At 50.0% G+C, this 19,333-nt stretch overlaps 8 non-coding genes across 8 annotated transcripts; all 8 read right to left on the bottom strand.

Annotated features, from left to right (window-relative positions):
* Positions 1-951: 951 nt before the first annotated feature.
* TRNAG-UCC (transfer RNA glycine (anticodon UCC)) lies at positions 952-1,023 on the bottom strand. The gene has a single exon. It is a non-coding gene; the product is annotated as a tRNA-Gly (tRNA).
* Positions 1,024-2,208: 1,185 nt separating this feature from the next.
* TRNAG-UCC (transfer RNA glycine (anticodon UCC)) lies at positions 2,209-2,280 on the bottom strand. The gene has a single exon. It is a non-coding gene; the product is annotated as a tRNA-Gly (tRNA).
* A 1,185-nt stretch (positions 2,281-3,465) lies between these two features.
* Positions 3,466-3,537, bottom strand: TRNAG-UCC (transfer RNA glycine (anticodon UCC)). Its single transcript has one exon. It is a non-coding gene; the product is annotated as a tRNA-Gly (tRNA).
* A 1,185-nt stretch (positions 3,538-4,722) lies between these two features.
* On the bottom strand, positions 4,723-4,794 carry TRNAG-UCC (transfer RNA glycine (anticodon UCC)). The gene has a single exon. It is a non-coding gene; the product is annotated as a tRNA-Gly (tRNA).
* Positions 4,795-8,466: 3,672 nt separating this feature from the next.
* TRNAG-UCC (transfer RNA glycine (anticodon UCC)) lies at positions 8,467-8,538 on the bottom strand. The gene has a single exon. It is a non-coding gene; the product is annotated as a tRNA-Gly (tRNA).
* A 2,442-nt stretch (positions 8,539-10,980) lies between these two features.
* Positions 10,981-11,052, bottom strand: TRNAG-UCC (transfer RNA glycine (anticodon UCC)). The gene has a single exon. It is a non-coding gene; the product is annotated as a tRNA-Gly (tRNA).
* Positions 11,053-13,494: 2,442 nt separating this feature from the next.
* TRNAG-UCC (transfer RNA glycine (anticodon UCC)) lies at positions 13,495-13,566 on the bottom strand. Its single transcript has one exon. It is a non-coding gene; the product is annotated as a tRNA-Gly (tRNA).
* Positions 13,567-17,265: 3,699 nt separating this feature from the next.
* TRNAG-UCC (transfer RNA glycine (anticodon UCC)) lies at positions 17,266-17,337 on the bottom strand. Its single transcript has one exon. It is a non-coding gene; the product is annotated as a tRNA-Gly (tRNA).
* Between the last annotated feature and the right edge of the window lie 1,996 nt (positions 17,338-19,333).

Raw genomic sequence — 19,333 nt, 5'->3', positions numbered from 1 at the left:
GAACGAGGCAGCAAGTTCAAGGAATGACATTGCATCCAGGCACTTACAGCTCTTTGTGCCCTAATGCCATGACACAAAAACATAATTTGAAAAAAGTTAGCAGAGGATGGTTTCGATCCATCGACCTCTGGGTTATGGGCCCAGCACGCTTCCGCTGCGCCACTCTGCGGGTTGGAGAACAAAAGCTTTTCTGGGCTTTTACAGCCTACAAACCGACAACCCTAGACCCATTTTCGAGTGAAGCGGGCAGTAGGCCTTACAAAGCCAAACAACCTGCAACCACGCACTCCCATCCCATGGCCTTTTGCAGACAGGCCTCATTTCTCTAGCTCACACCCTAACTGCCAACACCCCTTCCCCATCTCTCTCTGTCTCTCTCTGTCTGTCTCTCTCTCTCATTCTCTCTCTCTCGCAAATAGATACTTTACTTCCCAGGTGCAACAAAACAAGCCTTCTCGAGCTGGCAGATATGGGAAGGAAGGAAGGAAGGGCCAGTTTGGAAACTCAACTCAATTACCATAAATCCCCTGCTAAGGGTTATGGGAGGGAGGAATGAAGGAACTTTGCTTCAGGGAAAGGGCTGCTGCTGCTTCAGCATGTGAGGAGCGCAGCCACACGTTTCACCTTCTTCAGTATGTTGGTTTACAGGATGAGAGAGATCCTGAAACCTCACTCTAATAGGCTGAGGTGCTGTGCTCGGTGGCCTGCTGGGACCAAGGCCCGTCAGGGCAAGGCGAATAGGCCTTTGTCAGGCCTTCGTCAGGGCTTTGTCGGGGAGGGGCCAGGAGCCCTGCTCGCTTCAATCCCCTCACCGATAGACAGTTGCAGAAACTAGGATGCAAGAACCTTTCCTGGATGGGGTTTTGATTTTCACGAAAAGTGTGTCAGCTTTGCTTTCAGCATGAGTCTGATTTCCAAAAAATGCATTTTGAACAATTTAAAGATTTGATCTGCGTTGGCCGGGAATCGAACCCGGGTCAACTGCTTGGAAGGCAGCTATGCTCACCACTATACCACCAACGCCTGCCTGTCTGGGCTATCTGATGGAGCGGCCCTTAGAAATAAGAATAAGTCATTGGCTGGGAATGAAAAAAGCTTGCGTTTGACGCAGAAGCAGTTCGCATCATGAGGTCTTGCCGGTCAGCCCAACATTTCCCCGGGACCCCTTAAAAAAGGAGCTTGGTTTTAAGTTTGGTTTGATTGAACAGTGCATTTTGTTGGCTGGGCTGGGACCCTCTCCTATTTAGCGCAAGAGTGGAACGAGGCAGCAAGTTCAAGGAATGACATTGCATCCAGGCACTTACAGCTCTTTGTGCCCTAATGCCATGACACAAAAACATAATTTGAAAAAAGTTAGCAGAGGATGGTTTCGATCCATCGACCTCTGGATTATGGGCCCAGCACGCTTCCGCTGCGCCACTCTGCTGGTTGGAGAACAAAAGCTTTTCTGGGCTTTTACAGCCTACAAACCGACAACCCTAGACCCATTTTCGAGTGAAGCGGGCAGTAGGCCTTACAAAGCCAAACAACCTGCAACCACGCACTCCCATCCCATGGCCTTTTGCAGACAGGCCTCATTTCTCTAGCTCACACCCTAACTGCCAACACCCCTTCCCCTTCTCTCTCTGTCTCTCTCTGTCTGTCTCTCTCTCTCATTCTCTCTCTCTCGCAAATAGATACTTTACTTCCCAGGTGCAACAAAACAAGCCTTCTCGAGCTGGCAGATATGGGAAGGAAGGAAGGAAGGGCCAGTTTGGAAACTCAACTCAATTACCATAAATCCCCTGCTAAGGGTTATGGGAGGGAGGAATGAAGGAACTTTGCTTCAGGGAAAGGGCTGCTGCTGCTTCAGCATGTGAGGAGCGCAGCCACACGTTTCACCTTCTTCAGTATGTTGGTTTACAGGATGAGAGAGATCCTGAAACCTCACTCTAATAGGCTGAGGTGCTGTGCTCGGTGGCCTGCTGGGACCAAGGCCCGTCAGGGCAAGGCGAATAGGCCTTTGTCAGGCCTTCGTCAGGGCTTTGTCGGGGAGGGGCCAGGAGCCCTGCTCGCTTCAATCCCCTCACCGATAGACAGTTGCAGAAACTAGGATGCAAGAACCTTTCCTGGATGGGGTTTTGATTTTCACGAAAAGTGTGTCAGCTTTGCTTTCAGCATGAGTCTGATTTCCAAAAAATGCATTTTGAACAATTTAAAGATTTGATCTGCGTTGGCCGGGAATCGAACCCGGGTCAACTGCTTGGAAGGCAGCTATGCTCACCACTATACCACCAACGCCTGCCTGTCTGGGCTATCTGATGGAGCGGCCCTTAGAAATAAGAATAAGTCATTGGCTGGGAATGAAAAAAGCTTGCGTTTGACGCAGAAGCAGTTCGCATCATGAGGTCTTGCCGGTCAGCCCAACATTTCCCCGGGACCCCTTAAAAAAGGAGCTTGGTTTTAAGTTTGGTTTGATTGAACAGTACATTTTGTTGGCTGGGCTGGGACCCTCTCCTATTTAGCGCAAGAGTGGAACGAGGCAGCAAGTTCAAGGAATGACATTGCATCCAGGCACTTACAGCTCTTTGTGCCCTAATGCCATGACACAAAAACATAATTTGAAAAAAGTTAGCAGAGGATGGTTTCGATCCATCGACCTCTGGGTTATGGGCCCAGCACGCTTCCGCTGCGCCACTCTGCTGGTTGGAGAACAAGAGCTTTTCTGGGCTTTTACAGCCTACAAACCGACAACCCTAGACCCAGTTTCGAGTGAAGCGGGCAGTAGGCCTTACAAAGCCAAACAACCTGCAACCACGCACTCCCATCCCATGGCCTTTTGCAGACAGGCCTCATTTCTCTAGCTCACACCCTAACTGCCAACACCCCTTCCCCTTCTCTCTCTGTCTCTCTCTCTCTGTCTCTCTCTCTCATTCTCTCTCTCTCGCAAATAGATACTTTACTTCCCAGGTGCAACAAAACAAGCCTTCTCGAGCTGGCAGATATGGGAAGGAAGGAAGGAAGGGCCAGTTTGGAAACTCAACTCAATTACCATAAATCCCCTGCTAAGGGTTATGGGAGGGAGGAATGAAGGAACTTTGCTTCAGGGAAAGGGCTGCTGCTGCTTCAGCATGTGAGGAGCGCAGCCACACGTTTCACCTTCTTCAGTATGTTGGTTTACAGGATGAGAGAGATCCTGAAACCTCACTCTAATAGGCTGAGGTGCTGTGCTCGGTGGCCTGCTGGGACCAAGGCCCGTCAGGGCAAGGCGAATAGGCCTTTGTCAGGCCTTCGTCAGGGCTTTGTCGGGGAGGGGCCAGGAGCCCTGCTCGCTTCAATCCCCTCACCGATAGACAGTTGCAGAAACTAGGATGCAAGAACCTTTCCTGGATGGGGTTTTGATTTTCACGAAAAGTGTGTCAGCTTTGCTTTCAGCATGAGTCTGATTTCCAAAAAATGCATTTTGAACAATTTAAAGATTTGATCTGCGTTGGCCGGGAATCGAACCCGGGTCAACTGCTTGGAAGGCAGCTATGCTCACCACTATACCACCAACGCCTGCCTGTCTGGGCTATCTGATGGAGCGGCCCTTAGAAATAAGAATAAGTCATTGGCTGGGAATGAAAAAAGCTTGCGTTTGACGCAGAAGCAGTTCGCATCATGAGGTCTTGCCGGTCAGCCCAACATTTCCCCGGGACCCCTTAAAAAAGGAGCTTGGTTTTAAGTTTGGTTTGATTGAACAGTGCATTTTGTTGGCTGGGCTGGGACCCTCTCCTATTTAGCGCAAGAGTGGAACGAGGCAGCAAGTTCAAGGAATGACATTGCATCCAGGCACTTACAGCTCTTTGTGCCCTAATGCCATGACACAAAAACATAATTTGAAAAAAGTTAGCAGAGGATGGTTTCGATCCATCGACCTCTGGGTTATGGGCCCAGCACGCTTCCGCTGCGCCACTCTGCGGGTTGGAGAACAAAAGCTTTTCTGGGCTTTTACAGCCTACAAACCGACAACCCTAGACCCATTTTCGAGTGAAGCGGGCAGTAGGCCTTACAAAGCCAAACAACCTGCAACCACGCACTCCCATCCCATGGCCTTTTGCAGACAGGCCTCATTTCTCTAGCTCACACCCTAACTGCCAACACCCCTTCCCCATCTCTCTCTGTCTCTCTCTGTCTGTCTCTCTCTCTCATTCTCTCTCTCTCGCAAATAGATACTTTACTTCCCAGGTGCAACAAAACAAGCCTTCTCGAGCTGGCAGATATGGGAAGGAAGGAAGGAAGGGCCAGTTTGGAAACTCAACTCAATTACCATAAATCCCCTGCTAAGGGTTATGGGAGGGAGGAATGAAGGAACTTTGCTTCAGGGAAAGGGCTGCTGCTGCTTCAGCATGTGAGGAGCGCAGCCACACGTTTCACCTTCTTCAGTATGTTGGTTTACAGGATGAGAGAGATCCTGAAACCTCACTCTAATAGGCTGAGGTGCTGTGCTCGGTGGCCTGCTGGGACCAAGGCCCGTCAGGGCAAGGCGAATAGGCCTTTGTCAGGCCTTCGTCAGGGCTTTGTCGGGGAGGGGCCAGGAGCCCTGCTCGCTTCAATCCCCTCACCGATAGACAGTTGCAGAAACTAGGATGCAAGAACCTTTCCTGGATGGGGTTTTGATTTTCACGAAAAGTGTGTCAGCTTTGCTTTCAGCATGAGTCTGATTTCCAAAAAATGCATTTTGAACAATTTAAAGATTTGATCTGCGTTGGCCGGGAATCGAACCCGGGTCAACTGCTTGGAAGGCAGCTATGCTCACCACTATACCACCAACGCCTGCCTGTCTGGGCTATCTGATGGAGCGGCCCTTAGAAATAAGAATAAGTCATTGGCTGGGAATGAAAAAAGCTTGCGTTTGACGCAGAAGCAGTTCGCATCATGAGGTCTTGCCGGTCAGCCCAACATTTCCCCGGGACCCCTTAAAAAAGGAGCTTGGTTTTAAGTTTGGTTTGATTGAACAGTGCATTTTGTTGGCTGGGCTGGGACCCTCTCCTATTTAGCGCAAGAGTGGAACGAGGCAGCAAGTTCAAGGAATGACATTGCATCCAGGCACTTACAGCTCTTTGTGCCCTAATGCCATGACACAAAAACATAATTTGAAAAAAGTTAGCAGAGGATGGTTTCGATCCATCGACCTCTGGATTATGGGCCCAGCACGCTTCCGCTGCGCCACTCTGCTGGTTGGAGAACAAAAGCTTTTCTGGGCTTTTACAGCCTACAAACCGACAACCCTAGACCCATTTTCGAGTGAAGCGGGCAGTAGGCCTTACAAAGCCAAACAACCTGCAACCACGCACTCCCATCCCATGGCCTTTTGCAGACAGGCCTCATTTCTCTAGCTCACACCCTAACTGCCAACACCCCTTCCCCTTCTCTCTCTGTCTCTCTCTGTCTGTCTCTCTCTCTCATTCTCTCTCTCTCGCAAATAGATACTTTACTTCCCAGGTGCAACAAAACAAGCCTTCTCGAGCTGGCAGATATGGGAAGGAAGGAAGGAAGGGCCAGTTTGGAAACTCAACTCAATTACCATAAATCCCCTGCTAAGGGTTATGGGAGGGAGGAATGAAGGAACTTTGCTTCAGGGAAAGGGCTGCTGCTGCTTCAGCATGTGAGGAGCGCAGCCACACGTTTCACCTTCTTCAGTATGTTGGTTTACAGGATGAGAGAGATCCTGAAACCTCACTCTAATAGGCTGAGGTGCTGTGCTCGGTGGCCTGCTGGGACCAAGGCCCGTCAGGGCAAGGCGAATAGGCCTTTGTCAGGCCTTCGTCAGGGCTTTGTCGGGGAGGGGCCAGGAGCCCTGCTCGCTTCAATCCCCTCACCGATAGACAGTTGCAGAAACTAGGATGCAAGAACCTTTCCTGGATGGGGTTTTGATTTTCACGAAAAGTGTGTCAGCTTTGCTTTCAGCATGAGTCTGATTTCCAAAAAATGCATTTTGAACAATTTAAAGATTTGATCTGCGTTGGCCGGGAATCGAATCCGGGTCAACTGCTTGGAAGGCAGCTATGCTCACCACTATACCACCAACGCCTGCCTGTCTGGGCTATCTGATGGAGCGGCCCTTAGAAATAAGAATAAGTCATTGGCTGGGAATGAAAAAAGCTTGCGTTTGACGCAGAAGCAGTTCGCATCATGAGGTCTTGCCGGTCAGCCCAACATTTCCCCGGGACCCCTTAAAAAAGGAGCTTGGTTTTAAGTTTGGTTTGATTGAACAGTACATTTTGTTGGCTGGGCTGGGACCCTCTCCTATTTAGCGCAAGAGTGGAACGAGGCAGCAAGTTCAAGGAATGACATTGCATCCAGGCACTTACAGCTCTTTGTGCCCTAATGCCATGACACAAAAACATAATTTGAAAAAAGTTAGCAGAGGATGGTTTCGATCCATCGACCTCTGGGTTATGGGCCCAGCACGCTTCCGCTGCGCCACTCTGCTGGTTGGAGAACAAGAGCTTTTCTGGGCTTTTACAGCCTACAAACCGACAACCCTAGACCCAGTTTCGAGTGAAGCGGGCAGTAGGCCTTACAAAGCCAAACAACCTGCAACCACGCACTCCCATCCCATGGCCTTTTGCAGACAGGCCTCATTTCTCTAGCTCACACCCTAACTGCCAACACCCCTTCCCCTTCTCTCTCTGTCTCTCTCTCTCTGTCTCTCTCTCTCATTCTCTCTCTCTCGCAAATAGATACTTTACTTCCCAGGTGCAACAAAACAAGCCTTCTCGAGCTGGCAGATATGGGAAGGAAGGAAGGAAGGGCCAGTTTGGAAACTCAACTCAATTACCATAAATCCCCTGCTAAGGGTTATGGGAGGGAGGAATGAAGGAACTTTGCTTCAGGGAAAGGGCTGCTGCTGCTTCAGCATGTGAGGAGCGCAGCCACACGTTTCACCTTCTTCAGTATGTTGGTTTACAGGATGAGAGAGATCCTGAAACCTCACTCTAATAGGCTGAGGTGCTGTGCTCGGTGGCCTGCTGGGACCAAGGCCCGTCAGGGCAAGGCGAATAGGCCTTTGTCAGGCCTTCGTCAGGGCTTTGTCGGGGAGGGGCCAGGAGCCCTGCTCGCTTCAATCCCCTCACCGATAGACAGTTGCAGAAACTAGGATGCAAGAACCTTTCCTGGATGGGGTTTTGATTTTCACGAAAAGTGTGTCAGCTTTGCTTTCAGCATGAGTCTGATTTCCAAAAAATGCATTTTGAACAATTTAAAGATTTGATCTGCGTTGGTCAACTGCTTGGAAGGCAGCTATGCTCACCACTATACCACCAACGCCTGCCTGTCTGGGCTATCTGATGGAGCGGCCCTTAGAAATAAGAATAAGGCATTGGCTGGGAATGAAAAAAGCTTGCGCGTTTGACGCAGAAGCAGTTCGCATCATGAGGTCTTGCCGGTCAGCCCAACATTTCCCCGGGACCCCTTAAAAAAGGAGCTTGGTCTTAAGTTTGGTTTGATTGAACAGTACATTTTGTTGGCTGGGCTGGGACCCTCTCCTATTTAGCGCAAGAGTGGAACGAGGCAGCAAGTTCAAGGAATGACATTGCATCCAGGCACTTACAGCTCTTTGTGCCCTAATGCCATGACACAAAAACATAATTTGAAAAAAGTTAGCAGAGGATGGTTTCGATCCATCGACCTCTGGGTTATGGGCCCAGCACGCTTCCGCTGCGCCACTCTGCTGGTTGGAGAACAAAAGCTTTTCTGGGCTTTTACAGCCTACAAACCGACAACCCTAGACCCATTTTCGAGTGAAGCGGGCAGTAGGCCTTACAAAGCCAAACAACCTGCAACCACGCACTCCCATCCCATGGCCTTTTGCAGACAGGCCTCATTTCTCTAGCTCACACCCTAACTGCCAACACCCCTTCCCCTTCTCTCTCTGTCTCTCTCTCTCTGTCTCTCTCTCTCATTCTCTCTCTCTCGCAAATAGATACTTTACTTCCCAGGTGCAACAAAACAAGCCTTCTCGAGCTGGCAGATATGGGAAGGAAGGAAGGAAGGGCCAGTTTGGAAACTCAACTCAATTACCATAAATCCCCTGCTAAGGGTTATGGGAGGGAGGAATGAAGGAACTTTGCTTCAGGGAAAGGGCTGCTGCTGCTTCAGCATGTGAGGAGCGCAGCCACACGTTTCACCTTCTTCAGTATGTTGGTTTACAGGATGAGAGAGATCCTGAAACCTCACTCTAATAGGCTGAGGTGCTGTGCTCGGTGGCCTGCTGGGACCTTGGCCCGTCAGGGCAAGGCGAATAGGCCTTTGTCAGGCCTTTGTCGGGGAGGGGCCAGGAGCCCTGCTCGCTTCAATCCCCTCACCGATAGACAGTTGCAGAAACTAGGATGCAAGAACCTTTCCTGGATGGGGTTTTGATTTTCACGAAAAGTGTGTCAGCTTTGCTTTCAGCATGAGTCTGATTTCCAAAAAATGCATTTTGAACAATTTAAAGATTTGATCTGCGTTGGCCGGGAATCGAACCCGGGTCAACTGCTTGGAAGGCAGCTATGCTCACCACTATACCACCAACGCCTGCCTGTCTGGGCTATCTGATGGAGCGGCCCTTAGAAATAAGAATAAGTCATTGGCTGGGAATGAAAAAAGCTTGCGTTTGACGCAGAAGCAGTTCGCATCATGAGGTCTTGCCGGTCAGCCCAACATTTCCCCGGGACCCCTTAAAAAAGGAGCTTGGTTTTAAGTTTGGTTTGATTGAACAGTACATTTTGTTGGCTGGGCTGGGACCCTCTCCTATTTAGCGCAAGAGTGGAACGAGGCAGCAAGTTCAAGGAATGACATTGCATCCAGGCACTTACAGCTCTTTGTGCCCTAATGCCATGACACAAAAACATAATTTGAAAAAAGTTAGCAGAGGATGGTTTCGATCCATCGACCTCTGGGTTATGGGCCCAGCACGCTTCCGCTGCGCCACTCTGCTGGTTGGAGAACAAGAGCTTTTCTGGGCTTTTACAGCCTACAAACCGACAACCCTAGACCCAGTTTCGAGTGAAGCGGGCAGTAGGCCTTACAAAGCCAAACAACCTGCAACCACGCACTCCCATCCCATGGCCTTTTGCAGACAGGCCTCATTTCTCTAGCTCACACCCTAACTGCCAACACCCCTTCCCCTTCTCTCTCTGTCTCTCTCTCTCTGTCTCTCTCTCTCATTCTCTCTCTCTCGCAAATAGATACTTTACTTCCCAGGTGCAACAAAACAAGCCTTCTCGAGCTGGCAGATATGGGAAGGAAGGAAGGAAGGGCCAGTTTGGAAACTCAACTCAATTACCATAAATCCCCTGCTAAGGGTTATGGGAGGGAGGAATGAAGGAACTTTGCTTCAGGGAAAGGGCTGCTGCTGCTTCAGCATGTGAGGAGCGCAGCCACACGTTTCACCTTCTTCAGTATGTTGGTTTACAGGATGAGAGAGATCCTGAAACCTCACTCTAATAGGCTGAGGTGCTGTGCTCGGTGGCCTGCTGGGACCAAGGCCCGTCAGGGCAAGGCGAATAGGCCTTTGTCAGGCCTTCGTCAGGGCTTTGTCGGGGAGGGGCCAGGAGCCCTGCTCGCTTCAATCCCCTCACCGATAGACAGTTGCAGAAACTAGGATGCAAGAACCTTTCCTGGATGGGGTTTTGATTTTCACGAAAAGTGTGTCAGCTTTGCTTTCAGCATGAGTCTGATTTCCAAAAAATGCATTTTGAACAATTTAAAGATTTGATCTGCGTTGGCCGGGAATCGAACCGGGGTCAACTGCTTGGAAGGCAGCTATGCTCACCACTATACCACCAACGCCTGCCTGTCTGGGCTATCTGATGGAGCGGCCCTTAGAAATAAGAATAAGTCATTGGCTGGGAATGAAAAAAGCTTGCGTTTGACGCAGAAGCAGTTCGCATCATGAGGTCTTGCCGGTCAGCCCAACATTTCCCCGGGACCCCTTAAAAAAGGAGCTTGGTTTTAAGTTTGGTTTGATTGAACAGTGCATTTTGTTGGCTGGGCTGGGACCCTCTCCTATTTAGCGCAAGAGTGGAACGAGGCAGCAAGTTCAAGGAATGACATTGCATCCAGGCACTTACAGCTCTTTGTGCCCTAATGCCATGACACAAAAACATAATTTGAAAAAAGTTAGCAGAGGATGGTTTCGATCCATCGACCTCTGGGTTATGGGCCCAGCACGCTTCCGCTGCGCCACTCTGCGGGTTGGAGAACAAAAGCTTTTCTGGGCTTTTACAGCCTACAAACCGACAACCCTAGACCCATTTTCGAGTGAAGCGGGCAGTAGGCCTTACAAAGCCAAACAACCTGCAACCACGCACTCCCATCCCATGGCCTTTTGCAGACAGGCCTCATTTCTCTAGCTCACACCCTAACTGCCAACACCCCTTCCCCATCTCTCTCTGTCTCTCTCTGTCTGTCTCTCTCTCTCATTCTCTCTCTCTCGCAAATAGATACTTTACTTCCCAGGTGCAACAAAACAAGCCTTCTCGAGCTGGCAGATATGGGAAGGAAGGAAGGAAGGGCCAGTTTGGAAACTCAACTCAATTACCATAAATCCCCTGCTAAGGGTTATGGGAGGGAGGAATGAAGGAACTTTGCTTCAGGGAAAGGGCTGCTGCTGCTTCAGCATGTGAGGAGCGCAGCCACACGTTTCACCTTCTTCAGTATGTTGGTTTACAGGATGAGAGAGATCCTGAAACCTCACTCTAATAGGCTGAGGTGCTGTGCTCGGTGGCCTGCTGGGACCAAGGCCCGTCAGGGCAAGGCGAATAGGCCTTTGTCAGGCCTTCGTCAGGGCTTTGTCGGGGAGGGGCCAGGAGCCCTGCTCGCTTCAATCCCCTCACCGATAGACAGTTGCAGAAACTAGGATGCAAGAACCTTTCCTGGATGGGGTTTTGATTTTCACGAAAAGTGTGTCAGCTTTGCTTTCAGCATGAGTCTGATTTCCAAAAAATGCATTTTGAACAATTTAAAGATTTGATCTGCGTTGGCCGGGAATCGAACCCGGGTCAACTGCTTGGAAGGCAGCTATGCTCACCACTATACCACCAACGCCTGCCTGTCTGGGCTATCTGATGGAGCGGCCCTTAGAAATAAGAATAAGTCATTGGCTGGGAATGAAAAAAGCTTGCGTTTGACGCAGAAGCAGTTCGCATCATGAGGTCTTGCCGGTCAGCCCAACATTTCCCCGGGACCCCTTAAAAAAGGAGCTTGGTTTTAAGTTTGGTTTGATTGAACAGTGCATTTTGTTGGCTGGGCTGGGACCCTCTCCTATTTAGCGCAAGAGTGGAACGAGGCAGCAAGTTCAAGGAATGACATTGCATCCAGGCACTTACAGCTCTTTGTGCCCTAATGCCATGACACAAAAACATAATTTGAAAAAAGTTAGCAGAGGATGGTTTCGATCCATCGACCTCTGGATTATGGGCCCAGCACGCTTCCGCTGCGCCACTCTGCTGGTTGGAGAACAAAAGCTTTTCTGGGCTTTTACAGCCTACAAACCGACAACCCTAGACCCATTTTCGAGTGAAGCGGGCAGTAGGCCTTACAAAGCCAAACAACCTGCAACCACGCACTCCCATCCCATGGCCTTTTGCAGACAGGCCTCATTTCTCTAGCTCACACCCTAACTGCCAACACCCCTTCCCCTTCTCTCTCTGTCTCTCTCTGTCTGTCTCTCTCTCTCATTCTCTCTCTCTCGCAAATAGATACTTTACTTCCCAGGTGCAACAAAACAAGCCTTCTCGAGCTGGCAGATATGGGAAGGAAGGAAGGAAGGGCCAGTTTGGAAACTCAACTCAATTACCATAAATCCCCTGCTAAGGGTTATGGGAGGGAGGAATGAAGGAACTTTGCTTCAGGGAAAGGGCTGCTGCTGCTTCAGCATGTGAGGAGCGCAGCCACACGTTTCACCTTCTTCAGTATGTTGGTTTACAGGATGAGAGAGATCCTGAAACCTCACTCTAATAGGCTGAGGTGCTGTGCTCGGTGGCCTGCTGGGACCAAGGCCCGTCAGGGCAAGGCGAATAGGCCTTTGTCAGGCCTTCGTCAGGGCTTTGTCGGGGAGGGGCCAGGAGCCCTGCTCGCTTCAATCCCCTCACCGATAGACAGTTGCAGAAACTAGGATGCAAGAACCTTTCCTGGATGGGGTTTTGATTTTCACGAAAAGTGTGTCAGCTTTGCTTTCAGCATGAGTCTGATTTCCAAAAAATGCATTTTGAACAATTTAAAGATTTGATCTGCGTTGGCCGGGAATCGAATCCGGGTCAACTGCTTGGAAGGCAGCTATGCTCACCACTATACCACCAACGCCTGCCTGTCTGGGCTATCTGATGGAGCGGCCCTTAGAAATAAGAATAAGTCATTGGCTGGGAATGAAAAAAGCTTGCGTTTGACGCAGAAGCAGTTCGCATCATGAGGTCTTGCCGGTCAGCCCAACATTTCCCCGGGACCCCTTAAAAAAGGAGCTTGGTTTTAAGTTTGGTTTGATTGAACAGTACATTTTGTTGGCTGGGCTGGGACCCTCTCCTATTTAGCGCAAGAGTGGAACGAGGCAGCAAGTTCAAGGAATGACATTGCATCCAGGCACTTACAGCTCTTTGTGCCCTAATGCCATGACACAAAAACATAATTTGAAAAAAGTTAGCAGAGGATGGTTTCGATCCATCGACCTCTGGGTTATGGGCCCAGCACGCTTCCGCTGCGCCACTCTGCTGGTTGGAGAACAAGAGCTTTTCTGGGCTTTTACAGCCTACAAACCGACAACCCTAGACCCAGTTTCGAGTGAAGCGGGCAGTAGGCCTTACAAAGCCAAACAACCTGCAACCACGCACTCCCATCCCATGGCCTTTTGCAGACAGGCCTCATTTCTCTAGCTCACACCCTAACTGCCAACACCCCTTCCCCTTCTCTCTCTGTCTCTCTCTCTCTGTCTCTCTCTCTCATTCTCTCTCTCTCGCAAATAGATACTTTACTTCCCAGGTGCAACAAAACAAGCCTTCTCGAGCTGGCAGATATGGGAAGGAAGGAAGGAAGGGCCAGTTTGGAAACTCAACTCAATTACCATAAATCCCCTGCTAAGGGTTATGGGAGGGAGGAATGAAGGAACTTTGCTTCAGGGAAAGGGCTGCTGCTGCTTCAGCATGTGAGGAGCGCAGCCACACGTTTCACCTTCTTCAGTATGTTGGTTTACAGGATGAGAGAGATCCTGAAACCTCACTCTAATAGGCTGAGGTGCTGTGCTCGGTGGCCTGCTGGGACCAAGGCCCGTCAGGGCAAGGCGAATAGGCCTTTGTCAGGCCTTCGTCAGGGCTTTGTCGGGGAGGGGCCAGGAGCCCTGCTCGCTTCAATCCCCTCACCGATAGACAGTTGCAGAAACTAGGATGCAAGAACCTTTCCTGGATGGGGTTTTGATTTTCACGAAAAGTGTGTCAGCTTTGCTTTCAGCATGAGTCTGATTTCCAAAAAATGCATTTTGAACAATTTAAAGATTTGATCTGCGTTGGCCGGGAATCGAACCCGGGTCAACTGCTTGGAAGGCAGCTATGCTCACCACTATACCACCAACGCCTGCCTGGCTGGGCTATCTGATGGAGCGGCCCTTAGAAATAAGAATAAGTCATTGGCTGGGAATGAAAAAAGCTTGCGTTTGACGCAGAAGCAGTTCGCATCATGAGGTCTTGCCGGTCAGCCCAACATTTCCCCGGGACCCCTTAAAAAAGGAGCTTGGTTTTAAGTTTGGTTTGATTGAACAGTACATTTTGTTGGCTGGGCTGGGACCCTCTCCTATTTAGCGCAAGAGTGGAACGAGGCAGCAAGTTCAAGGAATGACATTGCATCCAGGCACTTACAGCTCTTTGTGCCCTAATGCCATGACACAAAAACATAATTTGAAAAAAGTTAGCAGAGGATGGTTTCGATCCATCGACCTCTGGGTTATGGGCCCAGCACGCTTCCGCTGCGCCACTCTGCTGGTTGGAGAACAAGAGCTTTTCTGGGCTTTTACAGCCTACAAACCGACAACCCTAGACCCAGTTTCGAGTGAAGCGGGCAGTAGGCCTTACAAAGCCAAACAACCTGCAACCACGCACTCCCATCCCATGGCCTTTTGCAGACAGGCCTCATTTCTCTAGCTCACACCCTAACTGCCAACACCCCTTCCCCTTCTCTCTCTGTCTCTCTCTCTCTGTCTCTCTCTCTCATTCTCTCTCTCTCGCAAATAGATACTTTACTTCCCAGGTGCAACAAAACAAGCCTTCTCGAGCTGGCAGATATGGGAAGGAAGGAAGGAAGGGCCAGTTTGGAAACTCAACTCAATTACCATAAATCCCCTGCTAAGGGTTATGGGAGGGAGGAATGAAGGAACTTTGCTTCAGGGAAAGGGCTGCTGCTGCTTCAGCATGTGAGGAGCGCAGCCACACGTTTCACCTTCTTCAGTATGTTGGTTTACAGGATGAGAGAGATCCTGAAACCTCACTCTAATAGGCTGAGGTGCTGTGCTCGGTGGCCTGCTGGGACCAAGGCCCGTCAGGGCAAGGCGAATAGGCCTTTGTCAGGCCTTCGTCAGGGCTTTGTCGGGGAGGGGCCAGGAGCCCTGCTCGCTTCAATCCCCTCACCGATAGACAGTTGCAGAAACTAGGATGCAAGAACCTTTCCTGGACGGGGTTTTGATTTTCACGAAAAGTGTGTCAGCTTTGCTTTCAGCATGAGTCTGATTTCCAAAAAATGCATTTTGAACAATTTAAAGATTTGATCTGCGTTGGCCGGGAATCGAACCCGGGTCAACTGCTTGGAAGGCAGCTATGCTCACCACTATACCACCAATGCCTGCCTGTCTGGGCTATCTGATGGAGCGGCCTTTAGAAATAAGAATAAGTCATTGGCTGGGAATGAAAAAAGCTTGCGTTTGACGCAGAAGCAGTTCGCATCATGAGGTCTTGCCGGTCAGCCCAACATTTCCCCGGGACCCCTTAAAAAAGGAGCTTGGTTTTAAGTTTGGTTTGATTGAACAGTGCATTTTGTTGGCTGGGCTGGGACCCTCTCCTATTTAGCGCAAGAGTGGAACGAGGCAGCAAGTTCAAGGAATGACATTGCATCCAGGCACTTACAGCTCTTTGTGCCCTAATGCCATGACACAAAAACATAATTTGAAAAAAGTTAGCAGAGGATGGTTTCGATCCATCGACCTCTGGGTTATGGGCCCAGCACGCTTCCGCTGCGCCACTCTGCTGGTTGGAGAACAAAAGCTTTTCTGGGCTTTTACAGCCTACAAACCGACAACCCTAGACCCATTTTCGAGTGAAGCGGGCAGTAGGCCTTACAAAGCCAAACAACCTGCAACCACGCACTCCCATCCCATGGCCTTTTGCAGACAGGCCTCATTTCTCTAGCTCACACCCTAACTGCCAACACCCCTTCCCCTTCTCTCTCTGTCTCTCTCTCTCTGTCTCTCTCTCTCATTCTCTCTCTCTCGCAAATAGATACTTTACTTCCCAGGTGCAACAAAACAAGCCTTCTCGAGCTGGCAGATATGGGAAGGAAGGAAGGAAGGGCCAGTTTGGAAACTCAACTCAATTACCATAAATCCCCTGCTAAGGGTTATGGGAGGGAGGAATGAAGGAACTTTGCTTCAGGGAAAGGGCTGCTGCTGCTTCAGCATGTGAGGAGCGCAGCCACACGTTTCACCTTCTTCAGTATGTTGGTTTACAGGATGAGAGAGATCCTGAAACCTCACTCTAATAGGCTGAGGTGCTGTGCTCGGTGGCCTGCTGGGACCAAGGCCCGTCAGGGCAAGGCGAATAGGCCTTTGTCAGGCCTTCGTCAGGGCTTTGTCGGGGAGGGGCCAGGAGCCCTGCTCGCTTCAATCCCCTCACCGATAGACAGTTGCAGAAACTAGGATGCAAGAACCTTTCCTGGATGGGGTTTTGATTTTCACGAAAAGTGTGTCAGCTTTGCTTTCAGCATGAGTCTGATTTCCAAAAAATGCATTTTGAACAATTTAAAGATTTGATCTGCGTTGGCAGGGAATCGAACCCGGGTCAACTGCTTGGAAGGCAGCTATGCTCACCACTATACCACCAACGCCTGCCTGTCTGGGCTATCTGATGGAGCGTCCTTTAGAAATAAGAATAAGTCATTGGCTGGGAATGAAAAAAGCTTGCGTTTGACGCAGAAGCAGTTCGCATCATGAGGTCTTGCCGGTCAGCCCAACATTTCCCCGGGACCCCTTAAAAAAGGAGCTTGGTTTTAAGTTTGGTTTGATTGAACAGTGCATTTTGTTGGCTGGGCTGGGACCCTCTCCTATTTAGCGCAAGAGTGGAACGAGGCAGCAAGTTCAAGGAATGACATTGCATCCAGGCACTTACAGCTCTTTGTGCCCTAATGCCATGACACAAAAACATAATTTGAAAAAAGTTAGCAGAGGATGGTTTCGATCCATCGACCTCTGGGTTATGGGCCCAGCACGCTTCCGCTGCGCCACTCTGCTGGTTGGAGAACAAGAGCTTTTCTGGGCTTTTACAGCCTACAAACCGACAACCCTAGACCCAGTTTCGAGTGAAGCGGGCAGTAGGCCTTACAAAGCCAAACAACCTGCAACCACGCACTCCCATCCCATGGCCTTTTGCAGACAGGCCTCATTTCTCTAGCTCACACCCTAACTGCCAACACCCCTTCCCCTTCTCTCTCTGTCTCTCTCTCTCTGTCTCTCTCTCTCATTCTCTCTCTCTCGCAAATAGATACTTTACTTCCCAGGTGCAACAAAACAAGCCTTCTCGAGCTGGCAGATATGGGAAGGAAGGAAGGAAGGGCCAGTTTGGAAACTCAACTCAATTACCATAAATCCCCTGCTAAGGGTTATGGGAGGGAGGAATGAAGGAACTTTGCTTCAGGGAAAGGGCTGCTGCTGCTTCAGCATGTGAGGAGCGCAGCCACACGTTTCACCTTCTTCAGTATGTTGGTTTACAGGATGAGAGAGATCCTGAAACCTCACTCTAATAGGCTGAGGTGCTGTGCTCGGTGGCCTGCTGGGACCAAGGCCCGTCAGGGCAAGGCGAATAGGCCTTTGTCAGGCCTTCGTCAGGGCTTTGTCGGGGAGGGGCCAGGAGCCCTGCTCGCTTCAATCCCCTCACCGATAGACAGTTGCAGAAACTAGGATGCAAGAACCTTTCCTGGATGGGGTTTTGATTTTCACGAAAAGTGTGTCAGCTTTGCTTTCAGCATGAGTCTGATTTCCAAAAAATGCATTTTGAACAATTTAAAGATTTGATCTGCGTTGGCCGGGAATCGAACCCGGGTCAACTGCTTGGAAGGCAGCTATGCTCACCACTATACCACCAACGCCTGCCTGTCTGGGCTATCTGATGGAGCGGCCCTTAGAAATAAGAATAAGTCATTGGCTGGGAATGAAAAAAGCTTGCGTTTGACGCAGAAGCAGTTCGCATCATGAGGTCTTGCCGGTCAGCCCAACATTTCCCCGGGACCCCTTAAAAAAGGAGCTTGGTTTTAAGTTTGGTTTGATTGAACAGTACATTTTGTTGGCTGGGCTGGGACCCTCTCCTATTTAGCGCAAGAGTGGAACGAGGCAGCAAGTTCAAGGAATGACATTGCATCCAGGCACTTACAGCTCTTTGTGCCCTAATGCCATGACACAAAAACATAATTTGAAAAAAGTTAGCAGAGGATGGTTTCGATCCATCGACCTCTGGGTTATGGGCCCAGCACGCTTCCGCTGCGCCACTCTGCTGGTTGGAGAACAAGAGCTTTTCTGGGCTTTTACAGCCTACAAACCGACAACCCTAGACCCAGTTTCGAGTGAAGCGGGCAGTAGGCCTTACAAAGCCAAACAACCTGCAACCACGCACTCCCATCCCATGGCCTTTTGCAGACAGGCCTCATTTCTCTAGCTCACACCCTAACTGCCAACACCCCTTCCCCTTCTCTCTCTGTCTCTCTCTCTCTGTCTCTCTCTCTCATTCTCTCTCTCTCGCAAATAGATACTTTACTTCCCAGGTGCAACAAAACAAGCCTTCTCGAGCTGGCAGATATGGGAAGGAAGGAAGGAAGGGCCAGTTTGGAAACTCAACTCAATTACCATAAATCCCCTGCTAAGGGTTATGGGAGGGAGGAATGAAGGAACTTTGCTTCAGGGAAAGGGCTGCTGCTGCTTCAGCATGTGAGGAGCGCAGCCACACGTTTCACCTTCTTCAGTATGTTGGTTTACAGGATGAGAGAGATCCTGAAACCTCACTCTAATAGGCTGAGGTGCTGTGCTCGGTGGCCTGCTGGGACCAAGGCCCGTCAGGGCAAGGCGAATAGGCCTTTGTCAGGCCTTCGTCAGGGCTTTGTCGGGGAGGGGCCAGGAGCCCTGCTCGCTTCAATCCCCTCACCGATAGACAGTTGCAGAAACTAGGATGCAAGAACCTTTCCTGGATGGGGTTTTGATTTTCACGAAAAGTGTGTCAGCTTTGCTTTCAGCATGAGTCTGATTTCCAAAAAATGCATTTTGAACAATTTAAAGATTTGATCTGCGTTGGCCGGGAATCGAACCCGGGTCAACTGCTTGGAAGGCAGCTATGCTCACCACTATACCACCAAAGCCTGCCTGTCTGGGCTATCTGATGGAGCGGCCCTTAGAAATAAGAATAAGTCATTGGCTGGGAATGAAAAAAGCTTGCGTTTGACGCAGAAGCAGTTCGCATCATGAGGTCTTGCCGGTCAGCCCAACATTTCCCCGGGACCCCTTAAAAAAGGAGCTTGGTTTTAAGTTTGGTTTGATTGAACAGTGCATTTTGTTGGCTGGGCTGGGACCCTCTCCTATTTAGCGCAAGAGTGGAACGAGGCAGCAAGTTCAAGGAATGACATTGCATCCAGGCACTTACAGCTCTTTGTGCCCTAATGCCATGACACAAAAACATAATTTGAAAAAAGTTAGCAGAGGATGGTTTCGATCCATCGACCTCTGGGTTATGGGCCCAGCACGCTTCCGCTGCGCCACTCTGCTGGTTGGAGAACAAAAGCTTTTCTGGGCTTTTACAGCCTACAAACCGACAACCCTAGACCCATTTTCGAGTGAAGCGGGCAGTAGGCCTTACAAAGCCAAACAACCTGCAACCACGCACTCCCATCCCATGGCCTTTTGCAGACAGGCCTCATTTCTCTAGCTCACACCCTAACTGCCAACACCCCTTCCCCTTCTCTCTCTGTCTCTCTCTCTCTGTCTCTCTCTCTCATTCTCTCTCTCTCGCAAATAGATACTTTACTTCCCAGGTGCAACAAAACAAGCCTTCTCGAGCTGGCAGATATGGGAAGGAAGGAAGGAAGGGCCAGTTTGGAAACT

Source organism: Ambystoma mexicanum, chromosome 6q, assembly GCF_040938575.1.
Source record: "Ambystoma mexicanum isolate Mex_15411 chromosome 6q, UKY_AmexF1_1, whole genome shotgun sequence".
In the NCBI taxonomy this organism is placed as follows: Eukaryota; Metazoa; Chordata; class Amphibia; order Caudata; family Ambystomatidae; genus Ambystoma; species Ambystoma mexicanum.
This window is presented reverse-complemented; position numbering and strand designations above follow the sequence as displayed.